At 48.5% G+C, this 23,412-nt stretch overlaps 1 long non-coding RNA gene across 3 annotated transcripts in view; it reads right to left on the reverse strand.

The window, feature by feature from the left end:
• LOC138357116 (uncharacterized) overlaps positions 1 to 22,590 on the reverse strand; it is a 59,627-nt gene extending 37,037 nt beyond the window's left edge. The window contains exons 1-4 of one of the 3 annotated variants that reach the window (XR_011224827.1): positions 22,436 to 22,590; positions 17,024 to 17,133; positions 16,493 to 16,560; positions 6,159 to 6,294 (exon numbers count right to left, since the gene is read on the reverse strand). This is a non-coding gene — a long non-coding RNA (uncharacterized lncRNA). Of the gene's footprint in view, positions 1 to 6,158; positions 6,298 to 16,492; positions 16,561 to 17,023; positions 17,134 to 22,435 lie in introns of those variants that run through there. The other 2 variants (XR_011224826.1, XR_011224825.1) reach the window with 2 other exon arrangements.
• Positions 22,591 to 23,412: the final 822 nt, after the last annotated feature.

Here is a 23,412-nt window from a genome sequence, read left to right on the forward strand (position 1 = left end):
ACTGAGAGCTAGCCAAGACGAAATATTTTGAGCTCACCTTTTCTCTTCTGACGATAGAATATACATTTGCAGAGACTAATATGTAGCTTTTGTTGAAAAAACCAGCGTTGAATGTAATGAAACGCCATTTTCTGGGTGAGTCCCGGAGGCTCCCCGGAGCTATCCCAGGCTGATATGCTAATGTCAGACTTTGGCATCAGTCATGTGTATGGAGTTCTTAGGCCTACCGGGGACCACGGCCAGAACCGGGCCCCCTCAGAGAGGCAAGGGGAGCAATGGCCTATAGAAGCCCCTGTGTTAGTGGAAGCATTCTATGTCTGCCATCGACCGGAACAGGCACCCAGAAAGGTAAGCGCCCCAAAACAAACCCCTATTCTGGTTAAAATTGCTACCTAAAACCGAACTAGTGGATAGAACTCCCCAACCGAATACAAGCAAACTAGTGTGACGTCACACACTGCCGCGCCGCTGTCTGCGCAGCTCCCCCCTCCCCGGGAGGGGGAAGGGGGAGCCCCAGACCCCCCGCGCCGGCTACCCACACCTCAGTTCTTGAGGCTGGATGTCAAAAACGCGAAAAACCGCCGACCTGAGGGAGGGAGGGATGCCGGGGAGCCTCCGGGACTCACCCAGAAAATGGCGTTTCATTACATTCAACGCTGGTTTTCTGGGGGGAGCCCCGTCGGCTCCCCGGAGCTAACTACCCACAGACAGAAAAAGAGGGACTTACCCGGGAGGCGGTCGTCGCTCACCCCTCAACTCGAAGCCGAGACAACTGGCTGCAACCGCCGATCACAAAACATGATGCACCCCCGGCCAGACCAACCAAGCATCAACCACCCATGGACCCCTCCGGAACGCAGCAGTCTCATTCTTCGCCAGAAAAGAAGGAGACGGCTGCAAACGAACAAAACTATCACCACGACCAAAAGAGCAGAAACCCCTGCGCCGGAGGAGAGCATGAAGCTCCCCTACCCGACCCCCAGAGGCCAAAGCCAACAAGAAAAGTGCCTTGGAAAAACAATCCTGGACCGAAGGGGCCACAACGAAACGAGGAGATGAAAGGAAAGCGAGCACTCTGTCCAAAGACCAGGACGGCTCAGGCGACGCATGAGCAGGCCGGAGGTGAAACAATGCACGAGACAGCTTGCGAAACGGCGCAGACGTAACATCGATACCGAAAGCAAGCTGAAGCGGCTCCGCCAGCGCCGCACGATACGAAGCGACAGTGTTAGGCATAAGATGACGGTCCTGAAACAACCACGAGAGGAAGGACAAGACCACCCGAACAGACAAGGAGCTAACACGACGAAGACGCAAAAAGAAACGGAAGGACCGCCAGGAAAACTGCATACTGCCGCCGAGAAGAAGCCCTCAGGTGGGACACCAACAAGGAGGCCACCTGATCACCATAGAGATGATGATAGACTCGAGTCAAAAAAACCATACGCGAAGACTCGAGGAGAAGATCGAACCAGCTACGTGACGTACCGGCCCGATCTGCTGAAAGAGGCAGAGCCGCGGGAAAAACCCTCGGGTTCGGACACCGAGCAACCAGCGCCTGAAACCAAGGCTGGGCCGGCCACCAAGGGGCCAGAAGGACAACTCTCCCCCGGTAAGTCTCTAAGCGAGTCAGGACCTGGAGCAACAGCCGAACCGGGGGAAAGAGATACAGGAACCCCCACCTCGTCCAGTCGAGCCAAAAGGCATCGACCCCGACGGCCTCGCAATCGGGGAAGGGCGCCGCATAAACGGGAAGACGCCGCGACCACGCCGACGCGAAGAGGTCCACCTCGGGGCGCCCGAACGTCTGGCAAAGCCAAAGGAAGGACTCGTCGTCGACCGTCCACTCCGTGGAGAGAGGAACGAAGCGAGACAGGGCGTCGGCCAAGACGTTGGACACGCCCCGTACGTGAACCGCCAGGAGAGCCAAACCCCGAGAACTCAGCAGACGAGTCACCCGAAGCGACCAACCCCAAAGAGACAAGGACCGCATCGAACCCCCGCGGTTCAGGCAATGAACCACCGGAGAGCAGTCCGAATGGAGCCGAATCGTCGATCCGCGGGCCACCCGAATCCTCCCCAGAGCAAACCACACTGCCGAGAACTCCCGCACCGTACTGTGAGCTCGACGGAAGGACGGATCCCAACGCCCCTGGCCGGCCTGGTGAGCACTGGTCACAAAACCCCAGCCGAGACGACGCATCCGTGTACACATCGAGCGAGGGCTCGGGTAGGCGCCAAGGCACTGAACCCCGAAAAACCCGAAGAGGAAACCGGTGACGCAGCAACCGACGCAAGTCCCCCGGGGGTCGAACTCTGCGATCGCGAGAGAGGCGGAAGGGGGAACCCCGAAGGAACCAGAACAGCCGTCGAAGCCAAACCCGACCCGGCGGGTAGACCACCATCGCGAAGTTCAGGCTCCCGCACAGCCCCTCGAGCAACCGCCGGGTGACCCGAGGGCCCTCCAGAAACAGACGAAGGCGGGACCGCAGCCGCAGGAGAGACTCCGGAGGGAGAGACAAGGAGGCGGTTCGAGAGTCCCACACGAGACCCAGCCATGTCCGAACCTGAGAGGGAACCAGATGGGACTTCCTCCAGTTCACCAAGAACCCGAACCCGGCAAGCTGGGAAAGAACCAAATCCCTGGCTAGCAAGCAAGCTGACTGGCTGGGAGCCCAAACCAGCCAGTCGTCGAGGTAGGCCAACACTCGAACACCTAGGAGACGCAAACGAGCCACCACAACCCGTGAACACGCGAGGTGCCAGGTTCAACCCGAACGGGAGACAACGAAAGCGGTAACTCAGACGCCCCACTACAAAACCGAGCCAGTCCCTGAACCGCGGATGAATCGGGACATGCCAATAAGCGTCCCGGAGGTCCAGGGACACCATCCAAGCTCCCGGCTCCAAGAGGAGCCGAACCTGAGACAGCGTAGTCATCCGAAAGGAGGGGCAATGAACCCAGGGGTTCAGACGGGACAAGTCCAGAATGAACCGCAGGTCCGCGCAGTTCCGTTTCGGAACCGGAAACAGACGGGAAACCCATCTGAGGGACGACGTCGTTTCGACGACGCCCAAGCGTACCCACTCCAAGACGACTCGACAGAGCGCAGGGGAAGAAGCCTGCCCTGCCAGCCCCGACCCCCCAAAGAGGGGAGGGGCCACCCAACGCCACCCAGGCCGCGAGACACGACCCGAAAGGCCCACGAATCGTGGGACCAGGCGCGGGCGAACAGCGCAAGCCGCCCCCCCATCGCCCCGTCAAAGGGGCAAACCGCGAAAGGGCCGGCGACCCCTACGAGACCCAGAACCCCGCACAGCGCGAACACCGCGCCGACCAGACGAGAGAGGGTCCGCAGGAGGAGCCAACCCCAAACCTGACACCAGAGGCCTACCACGACGAGAGGAACCCCGAGCCCTGGCACGACCTTTCCGGGAAGACCCACCCCGGGACCCCCGGAAAACCAACAAGTCCGACATCGGACGACAAGCCGCCGACGCAGCCTGAATAAACTGCGCCACGGCCGACTCCCCAAACAGGAGAGGACAAAAAGGTGAAGAACGCCTAAGAGCCAGAGCCCAAGCAGATCCCATGGAGGAACCCAGCACCGCCTGCCGACACGCGAGACGGGAAGCATAGAACAGGGAAACCGCATCCCGCAAAATCGGCGTGAACAGCTTCAACAAGGCAGCCGACGAACGCGCAGCCGAGGACAAGGTGCCGGACCCCGGGACGGACCCAAGCGTCCCCACATCCTCCACGAGCCAATCCGAAGACAGCTCCAGGAGGGAAAAGAACCGCAAGGCCGAACACAAAAGGCCCCGAGCGCGCAAGTCCCCCGCCACGAGCGCCGCCGAAAGGGAGGGAACCTGCACATGGAGCTGAATAACGCCCACATCGCGGGGAAGGGCAGGGGCAAACAAGCACTCATTCAGGTACTCAAGTTCACCCCCCAGGAAAACCTGAAGCACCGTGGAAGCTTCCCGCCACTCCAGCGTGCGGGAACGACAGAAGGAACGCCAGGAATCCAGACCAAACAAGGGGCAGTCTGCTAGCCAGGACGACTCCGGAACCTCGTAACGGAGCCAGAAAGGGAACGAAGTCCCAACCTTGACGTGGACGGATCCATTTCCGAGGCATAATCTGGGTCACGCAGGAGGTAAGCTGCAAAGGCCGCTCGCACCACACCAGGTTGGATGCGATAAGCCGAAAACCTCCGGAAGGACGGAACCGACGTACCCAGGGGAACACGGAACCATACCCGGGGAGGGGCCTACACCAAATCCAACTCGTACGCAGAGGGGGGGAAAGAAAACCCCACTCCTTGTAACAATAAGCCCCGCTCAGTGGGAAGAAAAACCCCGGCGGGGTCCAGCGGGGCCCAAGGCCCCCAAGTCAGCCCCTCCCCAGCCTCGAGGTCCGTCACCACAGGACCCGAGGCCGAGTCCTCTCCCCAAGCCCCGACCCCACAAGACAAGGACGGAGCAGCCGGAAAAGCTGGAGGAAGAGGGGCCCACTGGTCAGACCCTGAAGCTTCGGCCGGGAGACAAGACTCGAATGCCTCTGCCGCCCCCCCCGGAAGGGGCAACCCCCGAAGCTGCCCGAGTCTCGAGATCAAGTAACCCCTGCTCCGACCCCGAAACCCTCAGACGCTTCGGGGCCGGAAGCAGGGACGGGGGACGATAACGAACAGAAGGGGAAGGACGAGGAGGTGCGGACTGAACCAGGATCGAAGCGACCCCCACCCCCAAGTCCGGGTCTCGAAAAGCAAAGCGGGGCAGCCCCGGGGCATCCGGGGAAGCAACCAACCGAGCGCGTTGCAACAGACGAAACCTAGACTGCAACGCACGTGCCGCCTGTACCCGAATAGAATCAGAGGATTGGGTAAATTGAGTGACAAGCAAGCAGCAACACTCACAGGACTCAGGGTCGAAAGTATCACCGACCCAACAGGCAGCGTGGCAGAGGCAAAAACAATGAGGGTCACCCTGAGACAAGGGGACCGAGCAACTCTCAAACTCGCACACAGCGAGTGGGGACTCCGGGGTCACATCCATCGGACCCACGCGCCCCCTAGGGGATTCCCAGGGTCCTGAGCGTTTACTTTAAGAGGACTCGCGCTCAGGTAGTCCCAGGCAGGGTGCTGCAAACCGGCGCCCAAAACTACCAAGCAAACTTCTAAAGCTGAACCCCAGGGACGTGTACACTCACAGGGACCTAGCAGGGGGCGCCACCGATGAGAACAGTGGAAGGGCAAAAACAAACTGAATAAAATGACAGAACCCCCCACCAGGCAAAAACAAAAAGAAAAACAAAACCCCGCAAGAGGACAGCGAACCCCAAGGAACAGAGCCGGCCGCGATGTCGGGAAATACAAGCTGAGCAGCACCCTGCGCCCCTACCAGTGCAAACTGCCTCTTACCTGCCGGTAACAAGGGAGAACAGAACACCCAAGAGCCCAACAGGCGGCCGAAAAACCGAAAGGTAAAACGGACCAGCAGAGGCAGACCCCGAGGAGCCTGTGGAAGGTGGCCCCAAGCCCCAAGGGCAGTACTTACAGGGCACCTAGGGAAGGCAGCCCTAGGCACATGCAGCCCGAGTACTGAAGATAACTCCTGGCTCTCGCACCCACAAAACTAACACCACACGCAAAGCACAGTGCAGTAGCGACACCGGAGCCAGAGCACACGACCATCGCCTATAGCATCAGCCTCAAGAACTGAGGTGTGGGTAGCCGGCGCGGGGGGTCTGGGGCTCCCCCTTCCCCCTCCCGGGGAGGGGGGAGCTGCGCAGACAGCGGCGCGGCAGTGTGTGACGTCACACTAGTTTGCTTGTTTTCGGTTGGGGAGTTCTATCCACTAGTTCGGTTTTAGGTAGCAATTTTAACCAGAATAGGGGTTTGTTTTGGGGCGCTTACCTTTCTGGGTGTCTGTTCCGGTCGATGGCAGACATAGAATGCTTCCACTAACACAGGGGCTTCTATAGGCCATTGCTCCCCTTGCCTCTCTGAGGGGGCCCGGTTCTGGCCGTGGTCCCCGGTAGGCCTAAGAACTCCATACACATGACTGATGCCAAAGTCTGACATTAGCATATCAGCCTGGGATAGCTCCGGGGAGCCGACGGGGCTCCCCCCAGAAAAAACAACTAATATCTTGTAATACTATAATAAAATTGGTAAATTGACTTACTTTTAATGTTACGACACAGGCTGTGGCGGCCATGCCATAACAATGGCGATCGAGCCTTGTCACTGAGAGCTAGCCAAGACCAAATATTTTGAGCTCGCCTTTTCTCTGCTGACGATAGAATATACATTTGCAGAGACTAATATGTAGCTTTTGTTGAAAAAAAACAATTAATATCTTGTAATACTATAATAAAATTGGTAAATTGACTTACTTTTAATGAAGCTGAAGATTACGAAGCTGTTTTGATTACGTCATCCTCTGCAGCGCTTTTTTTATATGTACAATTATTTTCAGGCACTCACTTCACACAACAGCTAGCCTTACTACTAATTCACATGAGTTCTAATTCTACTTCACTATTGACAATTATTTCTACTGTATATTTACACTGTACAGTATCTTTTTGTCTAGGCTTAATTAATCATTAACACTTACAATACTGTACTCTATCAACACTTTTTGCACTAATTTATATGCCTTTCAATCATATTTTATATCGTTAGTGGATGACTTGTCACGACTTGGTGGGAATTCAGCATCGGCGGGTGCAACATGGCTTGTAGAGCATTCGTTGCTGGCGGATGCTCCATGACTTGTCGATGGTAATTCAGCATCGACGGGTGCAGCATGGCTTGTAGAGCATTCATTGCTGGCGGATGCTCCATGACTTGTCAATGGTAATTCAGCATCGACGGGTGCAGCATCGCTTGTCGACGAAGATTTTTCACGAACCGTTGAAATCATGAATTTATCTATTTTTGTCTGAATCTGATTTTCTCTGGCTAACGTTTTGAGACATTGCTTTAAGGCTGTAAGGTGTACATAAAAATTTCCAATAACCTCATGTTTACTTTTTATTGAATATTCAATGAGTTCCTCAACTTGTTCCAATCTTTTCTGATATCCGACACCTCTAGGCAGAGCCTCACCAACATCGTCCGAGTCATCATCAGAGTCATCAGTCATTTCCGAGAACACTTTGCGCAATCTGTTCTTCAGTTAACAATTCATAACCAGGATCGTAATCATTTTCTAACCATTCATTGATATCATTCACTTGTACACCCTGACCAGCTTGGAGCAACATTGTTCGGATCGTTTCTTCAAACCCTTCAAAATCATTGGCTTCATTTTCAAAACCTTTGAATTCACTATCAGATACTGCTGCTTCACATCTAGGCCTCTCTGTTAACAGTTTCTTCCATAAATTTGTTAGTGTGGTTTCTTTCACTTTATTCCAAAGCCTAGCCCAGTGGAATATTGCTTCCCTGATAGTGTACTTTTTTAGATTTTCTAGTGTTCTTTAAGCCCTTGTATCCTTTCCTGTCAATTCATCTTCCTCGCTAGGTAAAACAACTAAAACATCTTCAAGCATTGCTGTTTGGTACATACGTTTAGCAGCAAGGATAACACCTTGGTCCATGGGCTGGATCAAGGATGTTGTGTTTGGTGGAAGTGCCATGCATTTTATTCTGCCATCCCTTGAAATTAACTTGCTAATGGGATGAGCAGGGGCATTATCTAGCAGCAACAATGCCTTAACCTCACTGGCCTTTATTCCACATTTGTTGATCTGGAATTCTCTGACTTCTTTGCAAAAGTGGTTTTCAAACCAGTCCGTAAATATTATTTGATTAAACCATGATTTCTTAGAATTGTAATATATTACAGGTAATGCCTGCATTATATTTTTTAAGGCTCGAGGATTTTTAGACTTGCCTACCACGGCACATTTTGTCCTGTGAGAGGCATCAGCATTAGCACAGAGCAAGACTGAGAGCCATTCCTTGCTTATCTTTCGTCCAGGAATATTTTCCTGCATCCTACTGGTTAAGGATGTACTTGGTACAGCTCGCCACATAAACCCAGTCTCGTCAGCATTATATACTTGATATTTGCTTAAATTATTACTGACAATGTACTCGTTTAATTTAGCCTTGAATGAATCAACATTAGTGGGATCAGCACTTGACGCCTCACCAGAAATTTTTTTGGTGTTTGAAATGTTATGCCGAGCCTTAAATCTTCCAACCCACCCATCACTTGCACTGAAATCTTTTATACCTAATTGAATGGCAAGTTTACTTGCTGCAAATTTAAGCTCTTCAAATCTTATTGCCATGCCAATTGTGCGGTGCTGAATAAACCACTTATACACTGCAGCATCCAATTGTGGATACTGACCAGACTTTACTGTTTTTCTCGAACATGCAGCACCAGAAGTAGCACACTCTGTTGTGCTCACATATTTTAATAGAGTATCCTTCTGTTTCTTGATGTCACTTACTGTACTTTTCCCGATGTTAAACTCTGCTGCTGCTCGTGCATGAGAATATCCTTTATCAAGTTTCTTAATTAACTCCAGCTTCTGTGCAACCGTCAGGCGCTTCCTTTGGGTAACTTTTGGCATTTTGTAAATTAAAAAGATCACAATTACAGTACAGTAATATCCTTCACAATTGAAGCTAGCCGCGCGAGTTCACGGTAAACAATGGGAACACATGGCCCGGCGGAGTACATACTAGGTCCGTGGGAAAAAAAATACCTAGTGCCTATACATACTATAAAAGGTATTTAATAAGAAAACAAAGACTTTTGCTTAATAAAAACTGTTTCAAAATATTTTATTAATAATAATTTACAATTTTCTTCATTAAAGTGAATCATTTTAAAAGAAAATTAAGATGTAATATATGACTCTGGACGATCCAGGTCGGTGGCGGCCTGGTCGCCATGTGAGGGGACGCTGATGCCACAACAAACCCAATACCGACTGTCGGTAATATCGACCGCAGACCGGTATAGCAGGCTCTAGATACTGGGCTCCCAAACCGGTCGTTAATACCGGCAGATCGGTATAAAAGAGGCCGTTAAATTGAGTGGATACTGTATACCTAAATAAAGACAGGTATATAAACACCGCCGCATCCAGCGCCCGGCCAAAAGACGCCAGACCGCAGAAACTCACCTGGCGAATGGTGGCACGAACTTGACACGAGTCAACCGTGCCCAGAAGAACTTGGGAGCACCCCCAGGTGAAGACGCCAGAGCCGGACCCTGCCGGACCCGCAGGAGAGCAGAGAGGCGAAGGAGGCGGTGCACACCCATGACACAGGGAAAACCGCGGTGTCCTCCCCACAACTGGGAACCAGGACACCCCCGGCGCGAAGGGGCACATACCGCAGCCAGGGAGAAGAACGAGAGGCGAAGCACTGTAGCAAAAAAGGGCGCAAAACACCAGCACTGAAACACCGCCCAGACCAAAACAAACTCCACGGCGCATGCGCATAACACGCTGGCCGAACCGCACACCCTCCCTGCGGGAAGGCGCCAGCCAGGTCTACTGCACGAGAAAAGTAGCCAAAAGAGGAAGCAGGAACAATAAAACCGGCCAAAGAAGCAAAGAGCCCAAAAAAGGAACCCAACCGGGCGACAAGTAGCCCAACCGGGCGACAAGTAGCCCAACCGGGCGACAAGTAGCCCAACAGGGCGACAAGTAGCCCAACTGGGCGACAAGTAGCCCAACAGGGCGACAAGTAGCCCAACAGGGCGACAAGTAGCCCAACAGGGCGACAAGTAGCCCAACAGGGCGACAAGTAGCCCAACAGGGCGACAAGTAGCCCAACAGGGTGACAAGTAGCCCAACAGGGTGACAAGTAGCCCAACAGGGCGACAAGTAGCCCAACAGGGCGACAAGTAGCCCAACAGGGCGACAAGTAGCCCAACAGGGTGACAAGTAGCCGAACAGGGTGACAAGTTCGAGGAGCCGACAGACGTTCCAATAACGCGGGAAGTAGCGAAAAACCTTCCCGTACCCTCGAGAACAGAAGCCAACACTAGTCCCGAAGGCACACGAAGGCGCAGGCGCACCCGAGATCAGAAGTCACGCAGAACCCCATCGAACGGGGAAACCTGACAAAAACACCGTCCAAAAAAGGGGTGGGAGGAAACATCCACCCACAGGACGGAACCAACCGACTCAAAGGCCAAGGAACCGAGCCCGGGGAGGGGCCGAAGTCCATCAGCACGTACGGCGAGTGGGGAGGAAAGACCCCACTCCGCGTAACCACAAGCCCCACCTAGAGGGGGATAAAAACCCCCACGGGGTCTAACGGGGCCAAGGCCCCCCCAAGTCAGCCCCTCCCCAGCCCCGGGAACCTACACGACAGGCCCCGGAGCCGAGCCGTTCCCCCAAAGCCCCGGCCGTACCAGAAAACCGGGGCAGCCGTGAGAACACTAAGGAAGGGAGCCCACTGGCAGACTCATACAACACGGCTGGAGGAACAGGCTCAAATGCCCCCGTCACTACCCCGGAAGGGGAATTCCCCGAGACTGCCCGAGTCTCAACACCAAAAACCCCGCCCCGAACCTACAGACGGTAAGGAACCGGATGCAGGCAGGGTGAACCAAGGGAAAGACAAGGGGGCGTGGATGGAACCGAAGCAACCAACACCCCCAAGTCCCAAAACGAACTACAACGGGGCAGCCCCGGGGCTCCCGGGGAGGAAACCACGAGAACGTTGCCACCACCAAGGCTCAAGTGCAACGCCCCTGCTGCCCGCACCCGCTTTGTTAGCACAACTGGGTAACCGAGCCACAACGAGCAACCAAACTCGCAGGACTCCGGGTCGAAGGTGTCACCGACCCCACAGGCAGCAGACGGAGGCAAAACAGAGAGTCGCCCAGAGACAAAGGGTGAGAGCAACCCTCAAACTCGCTGGAAGCGAGGGGGGGACTTTGGGGTCACATCCATCGGACCCGCGCGCTCCCAGGGGTTTCCCAGGGTCCCGAGCGTTTACTTTAAGAGGACTCGCGCTCAGGTAATCCCAGGCAGGGTACTGCTAACCGGCACCCAAAGCTACCAAACAACTTTCTAAGAGCTGAACCCCCGGGACGTGTACACTCACGGGGACCTAGCAGGTGTACCACCAGAAAATACTCAGAACACAAGGGACACAAGGGGCAAGAACGAAGGCAGACCCCCCCACCAGGTAGATAAACAAAAAGAAAAAGAAAACCCCGCAAGAGGCCAGCGTACTCAAGCGGAACAGAGCCGGCCGCTTAGATTGGTAAAGACAAGCTGCACAGTACCCTGCGCCCCACCAGTGCAAACACTGCCCCTTACTCTAAGGCGAACAAGGGAGACAGAACACCCGAGCACACAAAGAGCGGCCGAAAACCAAGCAGTAAACGGCCAAGCAGGGGCAGGACCCAAGGAACTTGTGGAAGGTGGCCCCAAGCCCCAAGGGCAGTACTTACAGGGCACCTAGGGAAGGGAACCCTAGGCGCATGCAGCCCGAGTACTGAAGAATCACTCCCGGCTCACGCACCACCTAGAAAACAGACACCACACTCTAGGTACAGTGCTGAAACAACCACTGGAGCCAGAGCACATAACCATTGCCTATAGCATCAGCCGAAGAACTGATGGGTGGATAGCCGGCGTGGGAGGTCTGGGGCTCCCACTTCCCCCTCCCGGGGAGGGGGGAGCTGCGCAGACAGCAGCGCGGTGACGTATGACGTCATACTAGTTTCCTTGTTTTCTGTTGAAGAGTTCTATCCACTAGTTCGGCTTAGGTAGCAATTTTCACCAGAATAGGGGTTTATTTTGGAATGCTTACCTTTCTGGATGCTTGACCCGGTCGATGGCAGACATAGAATGCTTCCAACCACACGGGGGTTTCTATAGGCCATTGCTCCCCTTGCCTCTCTGAGGGGGCCAGGTTCTGGCTCGTGGTCCCCGGTAGGCCCTAGAACTCCATACACATGACTGATGCCAAAGTCTGACATTAGCATATCAGCCGGTAAAGCTCCGGGGAGCCGACGGGGCTCCCCCCAGAAAAGTTTCAAAAATTGTTGGCATTCTTTCTAAGATCAGATATTATGTACCTCGCCCTGCCATGGTGACACACTATTACTCTCTCATCTATCCTTATCTCAACTACGGTATTTGAGCTTGGGGTTCTACTACCCTAAATCATTTACGTCCTCTAATTACTCAACACAAAGCTCCTATTAAGACAATATCTAACTCTGGCCCCAGACATCACTTGGTACCCTTACTCAAATCTCTGAATATGTTAGATATTAAGTCACTGCACATCCTCTCATGTGTATTTAATATATATAAAACCCTGAACTGTAATGTCAATCCGGACCTTAAAAGCTTCCTAGAAGGTTGTAACAGATCCCATGAGCACCACACCAGAAACAGATACCTATTTGATATTCCAAGAGTACGACTTAGTCAAACTAGAAATGCTTTACAAATCAAGAGACCCAGAATGTGGAATGACCTTCCCAATTATGTTAAAGACTGCATGTACCTCTCCCAACCAGTTTAAGATTAAAACTAAGTGCTACCTAATTAACTCAATGTAACCTATCTCACCCCTAAATGTCAACCCATGATACCTGGTTGATGGAGTTCTGGGAGTTCTTCTACTCCCCAAGCCCGGCCCGAGGTCAGACTTGACTTGTGAGAGTTTGGTCCACCAGGCTGTTGCTTGGAGTGGCCTGCAGGCTCACATACCCAGCACAGCCCGGTTGGTCCGGCACTCCTTGAAGGAAACAATCTAGTTTCCTCTTGAGGATGTCCACAGTTGTTCCTGTAGTATTTCTGATCTACGATTTTATACAATGCTGTTTGTTGACCAAATTGTATTTTTGCTTTTTTTCTGTCATGTTCCCCCCGTGCCCTTTTTCATTTTTTTCTTATTTTTTCTCAACACAATTTATACTTTAATCTCAATTAGAGTTAAGTTTTAGTCTTTGTTTTTCCTGCTCGAAACGCTTTGCATAATAGTGGCTTTAGGCATTGTATGTACTAGCTCTATCTATAAATCCATCAACTTTTGTATCTTACCTTGTATGTATGTACTTTACCTGAATAAATATTTGTATTTGTATTTGGTTTAGCCGGATAAAATATCAGAGCCGGTTAATTTGCTGCCGATGTTACACTATCTGGACAGTCAGCCGGATAATCATGGAATTGTCCGTATATGAAAACCATGAGGCAGGCCGTACCGTATTAATCCCCTTTGCCTGTGGCTCGAGGCGCATGGTGTAGGAGGGGGTGGGGTGGGTGGGTGGTGTCGAGAGAGAGGGGAGCATTGGGAGGGACCACCAGGGGGGATAAGGGTTAGATGGGGGAGCGGCCTATACACTACAGTACAGGAGTTACCATTGATTTTAGAACAATTCATCATAGCCAAAGTCAAAAGAAATACTAGTAATTATGTAATAAAAAATACCATACAAGTTTCCTAAAAACAATTTGCACAGGCTGAAGTTTCCTTCAAAAATGTTTTTTTTTTCTGCTGGCGGCCTACGTAACGTGCCTCCTCCCTACCCCGACTGGACCCATCCAGGCCTGGTCAAGCCATGTGCTCTCTACCCTCGTGTTACACCACAGTGCTGCGCCATTAGTGAAATATTTTTTTAATACCTTTTTTATTTTCATAGTAACTTTGAACATTTTTGACCAAGACTGTCTGGTAGCAGCATGAATCATTCTGGAGATGTTAAGAGGAAGAAGGATGTCCTAACAATTAAGGACAAGCTATGTGTTATACAACTTTGTGAAAACGGCCGGTCGACCTCAAGTGTTGCCAAGGAATTTAATATAGGCACTAGTACTGTTTCTGATATAAGGAAACAAAGAGAGAAACTTATAAAATTCATTTCAACCTGTAAAAGTGAAGGTGCAAGCACTAGCAGAGAGTGTGGTAGGAAGACTATGAAAACTTCGACGCATGTACAGTTGGATGAGGCTATGTACAAGTGATTTGCTCAGCACTGCACAGCTGGCCTGACAATTTGCAGCCAGAAATACAAAATGCTGCAAGCAGGTTTGCTGCAAGCCTTGGAATAAAGGATTTCGAAGCGAGTGAAGGGTGGGTTGCAAGGTTCAAGGGTAGGCACAATATTGTGAAGAGGAAAATTTTCGGTGAAAAATTGAGTGCAGATGAAAGCAGTGTAGAACCATTTAAACAAATTAAGAGCATACATTGTGGCAAATAATTTATATTCGTATCAAATTTACAATGCAGATGAAACTGGGTTGTATTGGAGGAGTTTACCAGAAAAATCTCTAGCAATGAGAAGTGAGGGTTGTGTGCCAGGACGTAAGGTCAACAAGGACAGGCTCTTGGCCATGATGTGTGCGAATGCCGACGGCACAGACAGAATCACGTGTGCAATTGTTGGCAAATCTAAGAAACCAAGATCCTTGCATGGACAGACTGCCAGTCAAATATTATACGTGTAATAAATATTGGATAAGTTTAGATTTAGGAAAGACTTGGGTAAATACTGGTTCAGTAACAGGGTTGTTGATTTGTGGAACCAATTACCGCGTAACGTGCTGGAGGTGGGGTCCCTCGATTGTTTCAAGCGCGGGTTGGACAAGTATATGAGTGGCATTGGGTGATTATAAATAGGAGCTGCCTCGTATGGGCCAATAGGCCTTCTGCAGTTGCCTTTGTTCTTATGTTCTTAAATATTAATATTATAAGTGCCGGACAAACCGAGCTCACAGACCAACCAGGCCAACTTAAAATTATCTGTTGATTTGGGAAACGTTCCAGTACAATAAGTCACATGACTGTGCATACGGATGATAAACCTCGTGAATATCCTGAGTGTGGCAAGGGATTCAATCGTCTGCGACTTATAAAAGCTCACAGGATTGTGCATACAGCTGATAAACCTCCCGTGCGTCATGAGTGTGGGAAAGGATTCAGATGATGCATTGCAGATGGTGCATTCAGATGATGAACATTACCCAGTTCCTTCATCTGGGAAGAATGAAGACATATTGGTGCATTCGGATGATAAATAGTACCTAGTTCAATTGATCAGTAGACTGTATATCATACTAACAATAAACATACAACCCCAATGAATTTTCCAGTGAGGTTTGATAGAAATTTACTTCAGGACACATACTAGAAAAAGTTTATAAGTTACAAATAACAATTTTTGTGTGTGTGAATTTTTTGGTGGATAATATACATTTATACACTAAAGGGACCTAGCCATATTTATTCTTAAACGTCTTCAAACTGATATTACTTTGAAATTTAACAATAAAAACATAAGCATTTTTACTATTAACACTTAAAAACAAAAACTGGTAGAATTTTTCAACTAATATTATTGCAAACCCTTTTGATTGGTTTTGTTATAAAGTTAAAGTTCAATATAGTAGGCTAAGCTAAGCTTTGCTAAGCTAGAACAGAGGATTTTTGGACTTGTAGATTTGTAAACCTCATCCTGTAAACATTCATGTTTCTACATGTTAAACAAGCTACGAGGATGAGGGAAGGGGATGTTCCCTCCATTCTGGATGTTATATTTACAAGAGGAAGAGATATTTATCATTCAGTACCTCTCTCCCTTGGGTAAAAGTGACCATGTCTTTTTGGGAATAAAGTATGCAATGCATTATAATCTGTTAGAAAATAAGCTTGAAGCAGTTGAAAAACCTGATTTGTGGAAAAGTCATTATGTGGAACTCAGATATTTCCTTAAGGAATTTGACAAACACTTGCTGTTAGGACATGAAGTAAATGAGATGTATGTCAAGTTTTGTGAAATATATGATAAAGGCACAACAAAATTTATTCCAAAGGAGAGATGCAGAACTAGGAAAAGGAGATTTGTTTATAGATGTCATCTGGATTTTTCCGAGTTTCGGAGTTTCCGTGATATTTTCTATTTTGATCAAAATATGTATAATGTTAATATTGATAAATGAGCTTTCCTGTCTACTTAGGTAATGATTCCAAAGATCGTCCTTCCTTTCCTCCCGGGAATCTGGATGTAGCAGGTGCTCAATTGTCAAAAGTGAAAAATTTGGTTTGTCATCCGAATGCACCATATCGGTAAATTTTTTAATATTTTAAAAATAGTAAATGGCACTATTTTTGCAAAATCATTACAAGATCTATTATTCTAATAGGGGTTTGATAAAATACAGTAGAATGCCTACTGGTTTTACCTGTAATAGGGTTTGATATAGTTGATTATGGATATATTGTAATGAAATGCTCCTATTGTTAAGAAACACTTTTTTAAAAGAGTATTTTGTAATGAGCAGCTCTGAAAATCAGTTGATTACAGATAATGCTACATAATACACTTAATGTGTGTATATGTTACCACAAGTGAGGTACATAAAGGTATTTATGAGTAAGATGTAATTGTGTCTTTGACACTGATAAAATTAAGTACTGTGGTTTTATATACTGATAATTAGCTAAAAATATATACTGTACAAGTAAATAAATTATTTTACCTTGCACCGAGATCCACCAAGCCTGTATGGTGTGCGTTTCAGTACTTCGGAAATCTGGAATCTCTTATCTGCAATGAAACAATACATATTATTGCACTTACCAAAACATGGATGAATGTAGAAAATAGAGAACTATTAGATGAATATCAAATTAATGGATTTAATCTATTTCACACAGATAGATATATTAGACAAGGAGAGGGAGTAGCCATGTATGTTAGGCAATATTTGAAATGTAGTCTCGAAAAGACTACATTTCAACAGAAACGTGCCACACACCAGTCACAAGACTGAACCTTATCGAGGCCAAACGTCTAAATGAGAGCATGAACGAGTAAGAAATAATACTTTAACACCAGGCATCATACACACAATGAATGCACCTGCAGACACACAACGAGCACTATCAACATAGCAAAGAATACTCCATAAAAAAAATCATTAAATATGATTGACAATGAGATGAAATAATGCACAGTATGTCAATTTTGTGAAATTTTTTCATTACTGAACTAGGTTTTCAATGCTTACATTTGTTATTCTTGGCATTCTTTGCTTCATATCTGAAGCTTCGTTTTAAGTTTCCACTTCAGACGTGTCTTCCGCAGCTATGCATCTCCGGTTTGCAGCATCAAAATCATCTGCAATAGCTGAATATAATTAATAATATATCAGTGAGATATATATTTATCATTACCTAGTAGTAGTGAACACTAAGAAATAACATAAATCAGCTTTCTAAAGAGATGTTTAATAATATGACACACATGATTTGGAACTTATAACTGGGTTAAGTACTTTGCACATACAGTGGTACCTCGGAATGCGAGTGTCCCTGTATGCGAGGTTTTCGGAAGACGAGCAGTATTTACTCCAAAAATTTGTCTCGGAAGGCGAGCGTTACTTCGGGACTCGAGTTTGTTGATACGCGTACAGGCCGACCTAGCGCGTGGTGGTTCAGCGATCGTCGCCCCTCTGCCCCACCGCCCCTCAGTTTACCATTGTCTCGCGCTCAGTGACTACCCCCACATCAATTCTTCTCGCGGATTTTCAGTGTTTTGTTGGATTTTTGGTGATTTGTCTATACAATTTGTTATTATATATCTCACCATGGGTCCCAAGAAAGCCAGTGGTAAGGATAAAGGCCAGAAAGCTCATGTGAGGATGACAATAGAGGAGAAACAAGAGATCATTCGGAAGCATGAGAACGGTACACGTGTTGTTGAACTTTGTAGGCAGTACAACAAAGCCACATCAACAATATGCACTATACTTAAGAAGAAAAATAAGATTATGGGTGCTAAAGTGGCAAAAGGAGTAAGAACATTAACGGCACAAAGACCACAAATACTTGAAGAAGTGGAAAAGTTGTTATTAATTTGGATACACGACAAGGAGTTGAGGGGTGATAGTGTTTCGGAGGCCATTATTTGTGAGAAAGCCAGGGTGTTGCACGAAGACCTTCTAAAGAATACCCCTGCAACGAGTGATGCAGATAAGAAAGAGTTTAAGGCAAGCAGGGCCTGGTTTGAAAAATTTAGAAAGAGAAGTGGTATCCATAGTGTTACAAGGCATGGGGAGGCAGCCAGCTCAGACAAACCAGCCGCTGGACGATTTATTGACGAATTTAAAGAGTTTGCAGAGGCTGAGGGATACCTACCGCAACAAGTGTTTAATTGTGACGAAACAGGACTGTTTTGGAAAAGAATGCCTAAGAGGACATACATTACTAAGGAGGAAAAATCCTTGCCTGGACACAAGCCTATGAAAGATAGGTTTACGCTTGTGCTGTGTGGAAATGCGAGTGGCGATTTGAAAATTAAACCCTTGCTAGTGTATCATTCTGAAAATCCAAGGGTTTTCAAACAGTATAATGTGCAGAAAACCCATTTGTGTGTTATGTGGAAGTCTAATAAAAAAGCATGGGTGACTAGGCTTATTTTTTCGGAGTGGGTGAATGAAGTGCTGTGCCCTGCCATAGAAAAATATCTGCAGGAGAAACAATTGCCACTCAAAGCCGTGCTTCTCCTTGACAATGCTCCTGCTCATCCTCCAGGCTTGGAAGATGATTTGTTGCCTAGATACAATAAATTCCTTCCTCCTAACACCACTCCTCTAATTCAGCCTATGGACCAGAAAATCATAGCGAATTTTAAGAAACTTTATGAAAGGGCTCTTTTCCGGAAATGTTTTGAAGTGACTGAAGCCACAAACCTCACCCTCAAAGAGTTCTGGAGAGAGCATTTTAACATTTGTAGTGCTTTAAAACTCGTTGACAAAGCCTGGCAAGAAGTGACTCAAAGAACCCTGATCTCTGGCTGGAGAAAATTGTGGCCTGAAGGTGTGAGAGAACTAGACTTTGAGGGGTTTGAGCCTATAAATGATGCGCCTATTGTTGAGGAAATTGTTAGTCTAGGCCAGCAAATGGGCTTGGAATTGGATGGTGATGATGTGGAGGAGTTGGTGGAAGAACACAACGAAGAACTCCTAGCCCTTCAACAGGAACAGCAAGCCAACGCAGCAGCGAATGATTCTGCAGTGGAGGAGGAGGTGGCAGCAGCACCAGCGAATGTCCCTTCTGCAGTAATTAAGAAGGTGTGTCAGATGTGGGAAGAGATTCAAACAACTATTGAACAGACTCACCCAGAGAAAGCTATAGTAGGCCGTTGTCTTAATCTTTTCAATGACAATGTGATGCCTTACTACAGAGACAGCTTGCGAAGAAGGGAAAAGCAAGCTTCCATGGACAGATTTGTGGTGAGGAAATCGAGCAGTGAGCCTCAACCAGGACCTAGTGGCACTCAGGTAAAACGTCCCAGGGAGAGCACACCAGAAAGGTCCTCACTGCCTGATGTGATTATGGAAGGGGACTCCCCTTCCAAACAGTAACTCCTCTCCTCCTCCCCCCTCCTCACCATCTTCCATACGCCTACAGCACTCGACAGCAAGGTAAGTAATAACTGGAACATAGTTTTGTAGGTTTATTTGGATGAATTAGGTAAATTAGGTATAAAAATTTAGTTTGATGTGGGGTTTTTGGGGTAGTCAGGAACGGATTAATTCATTTCCCTTTATTTCTTATGGGGAAATTAACTTCGGAATGCAAGGCGTCTCCAGGAACGGATTAAACTCGTATTCTGAGGTATGCCTGTAAGTCTCAAGGAGCCATTAGGAAACCCTGCTTGTGATTAAAATATGCTGTTTTTATATACTGTATGTGCAGCACAGTACCTCGCCTTTCCATACACCAGCACTGGCCCTCACCTCTCAATACACCACCACTGCCCCTCACCTCTCAATACACCACCACTGCCCCTCACCTCTCAATACACCACCACTGCTCCTCACCTCTCAATACACCACCATTGCCCCTCACCTCTCAATACACCACCACTGCCCCTCACCTCTCAATACACCACCACTGCTCATCTCTCAATACACCACCACTGCCCCTCACCTCTCAATACACCACCACTGCCCCTCACCTCTCAATACACCACCACTGCCCCTCACCTCTCAATACACCACCACTGCCCCTCACCTCTCAATACACCACCACTGCCCCTCACCTCTCAATACACCACCACTGCTCCTCACCTCTTAATACACCACCACTGCCCCTCACCTCTCAATACACCACCACTGCTCCTCACCTCTTAATACACCAGCACTGCCCCTCACCTCAATACACCACCACTGCTCCTCACCTCTTAATACACCACCACTGCCCCTCACCTCTCAATACACCACCACTGCTCCTCACCTCTCAATACACCACCACTGCCCCTCACCTCTCAATACACCACCACTGCTCCTCACCTCTTAATACACCACCACTGCCCCTCACCTCTCAATACACCACCACTGCTCCTCACCTCTTAATACACCACCACTGCCCCTCACCTCTCAATACACCACCACTGCCCCTCACCTCTCAATACACCAGCACTGCCCCTCGCCTCTCAATACACCACCACTGCCCCTCACCTCTCAATACACCACCACTGCTCCTCACCTCTTAATACACCACCACTGCCCCTCACCTCTCAATACACCACTGCTCCTCACCTCTTAATACACCACCACTGCCCCTCACCTCTCAATACACCACCACTGCTCCTCACCTCTTAATACACCACCACTGCCCCTCACCTCTCAATACACCACCACTGCTCCTCACCTCTTAATACACCACCACTGCCCCTCACCTCTCAATACACCACTGCTCCTCACCTCTTAATACACCACCACTGCCCCTCACCTCTCAATACACCACCACTGCTCCTCACCTCTTAATACACCACCACTGCCCCTCACCTCTCAATACACCACCACTGCCCCTCACCTCTCAATACACCAGCACTGCCCCTCGCCTCTCAATACACCACCACTGCCCCTCACCTCTCAATACACCACTGCTCCTCACCTCTTAATACACCACCACTGCCCCTCACCTCTCAATACACCACCACTGCTCCTCACCTCTTAATACACCACCACTGCCCCTCACCTCTCAATACACCACTGCTCCTCACCTCTTAATACACCACCACTGCCCCTCACCTCTCAATACACCACCACTGCTCCTCACCTCTTAATACACCACCACTGCCCCTCACCTCTCAATACACCACTGCTCCTCACCTCTTAATACACCACCACTGCCCCTCACCTCTCAATACACCACCACTGCTCCTCACCTCTTAATACACCACCACTGCCTCTCACCTCTCAATACACCACCACTGCTCCTCGCCTCTCAATACACCACCACTGCCCCTCACCTCTCAATACACCACCACTGCTCCTCACCTCTTAATACACCACCACTGCCCCTCACCTCTCAATACACCACTGCTCCTCACCTCTTAATACACCACCACTGCCCCTCACCTCTCAATACACCACCACTGCTCCTCACCTCTTAATACACCACCACTGCCTCTCACCTCTCAATACACCACCACTGCTCCTCACCTCTCAATACACCACCACTGCCCCTCACCTCTCAATACACCACCACTGCTCCTCACCTCTTAATACACCACCACTGCCCCTCACCTCTCAATACACCACCACTGCCCCTCACCTCTCAATACACCAGCACTGCCCCTCACCTCTCAATACACCACCACTGCCCCTCACCTCTCAATACACTACCACTGCCCCTCACCTCTCAATACACCAGCACTGCCCCTCGCCTCTCAATACACCACCACTGCCCCTCACCTCTCAATACACCACCACTGCTCCTCACCTCTTAATACACCACCACTGCCCCTCGCTTCTCAATACACCACCACTGCTCCTCACCTCTTAATACACCACCACTGCCCCTCACCTCTCAATACACCACCACTGCTCCTCACCTCTTAATACACCACCACTGCCCCTCACCTCTCAATACACCACCACTGCCTCTCACCTCTCAATACACCACCACTGCTCCTCACCTCTCAATACACCACCACTGCCCCTCACCTCTCAATACACCACCACTGCTCCTCACCTCTTAATACACCACCACTGCCCCTCGCTTCTCAATACACCACCACTGCCCCTCACCTCTCAATACACCACCACTGCCCCTCACCTCTCAATACACCAGCACTGCCCCTCACCTCTCAATACACCACCACTGCCCCTCACCTCTCAATACACTACCACTGCCCCTCACCTCTCAATACACCAGCACTGCCCCTCGCCTCTCAATACACCACCACTGCCCCTCACCTCTCAATACACCACCACTGCTCCTCACCTCTTAATACACCACCACTGCCCCTCACCTCTCAATACACCACCACTGCCCCTCACTTCTCAATACACCACCACTGCCCCTCACTTCTCAATACACCACCACTGCTCCTCACCTCTTAATACACCAGCACTATAGCCAGCACCAGAATCTAATAATATTATAAAATATAAGTGTTTACTTACGATAATATTTGCGTGATTGCATGAAGCGTTTGTCTTCTTGCTGACTGCACGGACCACAAACTGACCGCTTTGTTGATGTTCCTGGCGGCGGATGACGCTGTGACGTCACAGGTGAGGGACGCTTTGCGCACTACTCAATCGTCGCTTGAACCCATCATAAAAGTTTTGTTATTTTTATTATTTTATTTTTATTTATTTTTATACAAGAAGTTACACTGGAGGTTAACAGAGAATATAGAAAATAAGTTGAATTAACATTCTTGTAAAGCCACTAACACGCATAGCGTTTCGGGTAAGTCTTTAAACTAACAGTTTTTTTTATAAATTAACAGTAAAATTGATAAAAAATGTTACCAGGTATTTTATAGCTTTTCTTTACAGGTACAGATAATTTTAAGTAAAATAATTACAGTAAAATCAACAAAAATGTTTACAGGTAATTTGAAGAAATATTGACACAAAAGCAGATCAGAATAATACACAATAAAGAAACAAGGATTACTAGATACATGAGAATAGCATTTCAGGGTTATACATTGGTTCACTGAAGCACAATATGAGGATCATTTCGAGGAAAAGTTTCAAGGAATAATGCAGTAGAAAATGCACTCAATACAACAACCATGATATCAAATGATTACAATGTTCAGATTCAGATTCAGATTCAGATGTTTATTCAGGTAAGGTATATACATACAAGTGATGTTACATTAATGGATTGATATATAGATAGAGCTAGTACATACAATGCCTAAAGCCACTATTACGCAATGCGTTTCGGGCAAGAAAACATTAATATCTAGAACTTAATACTAATTGAGCATAAAGAATAAAAGATGTTGAGAACAAATACAAATAAAGATAAAAAAAAGGGGGAAACATGACTGAAAAAGCAGCACAAATACAATAGGTTGACAAACAGTGTTGATTAAAAAAAAAAAAAAAAGAAAATAACAGACATGGGTTGACAATAGAGG

This window comes from Procambarus clarkii, chromosome 76 (assembly GCF_040958095.1).
Source record: "Procambarus clarkii isolate CNS0578487 chromosome 76, FALCON_Pclarkii_2.0, whole genome shotgun sequence".
Taxonomy (NCBI): Eukaryota; Metazoa; Arthropoda; class Malacostraca; order Decapoda; family Cambaridae; genus Procambarus; species Procambarus clarkii.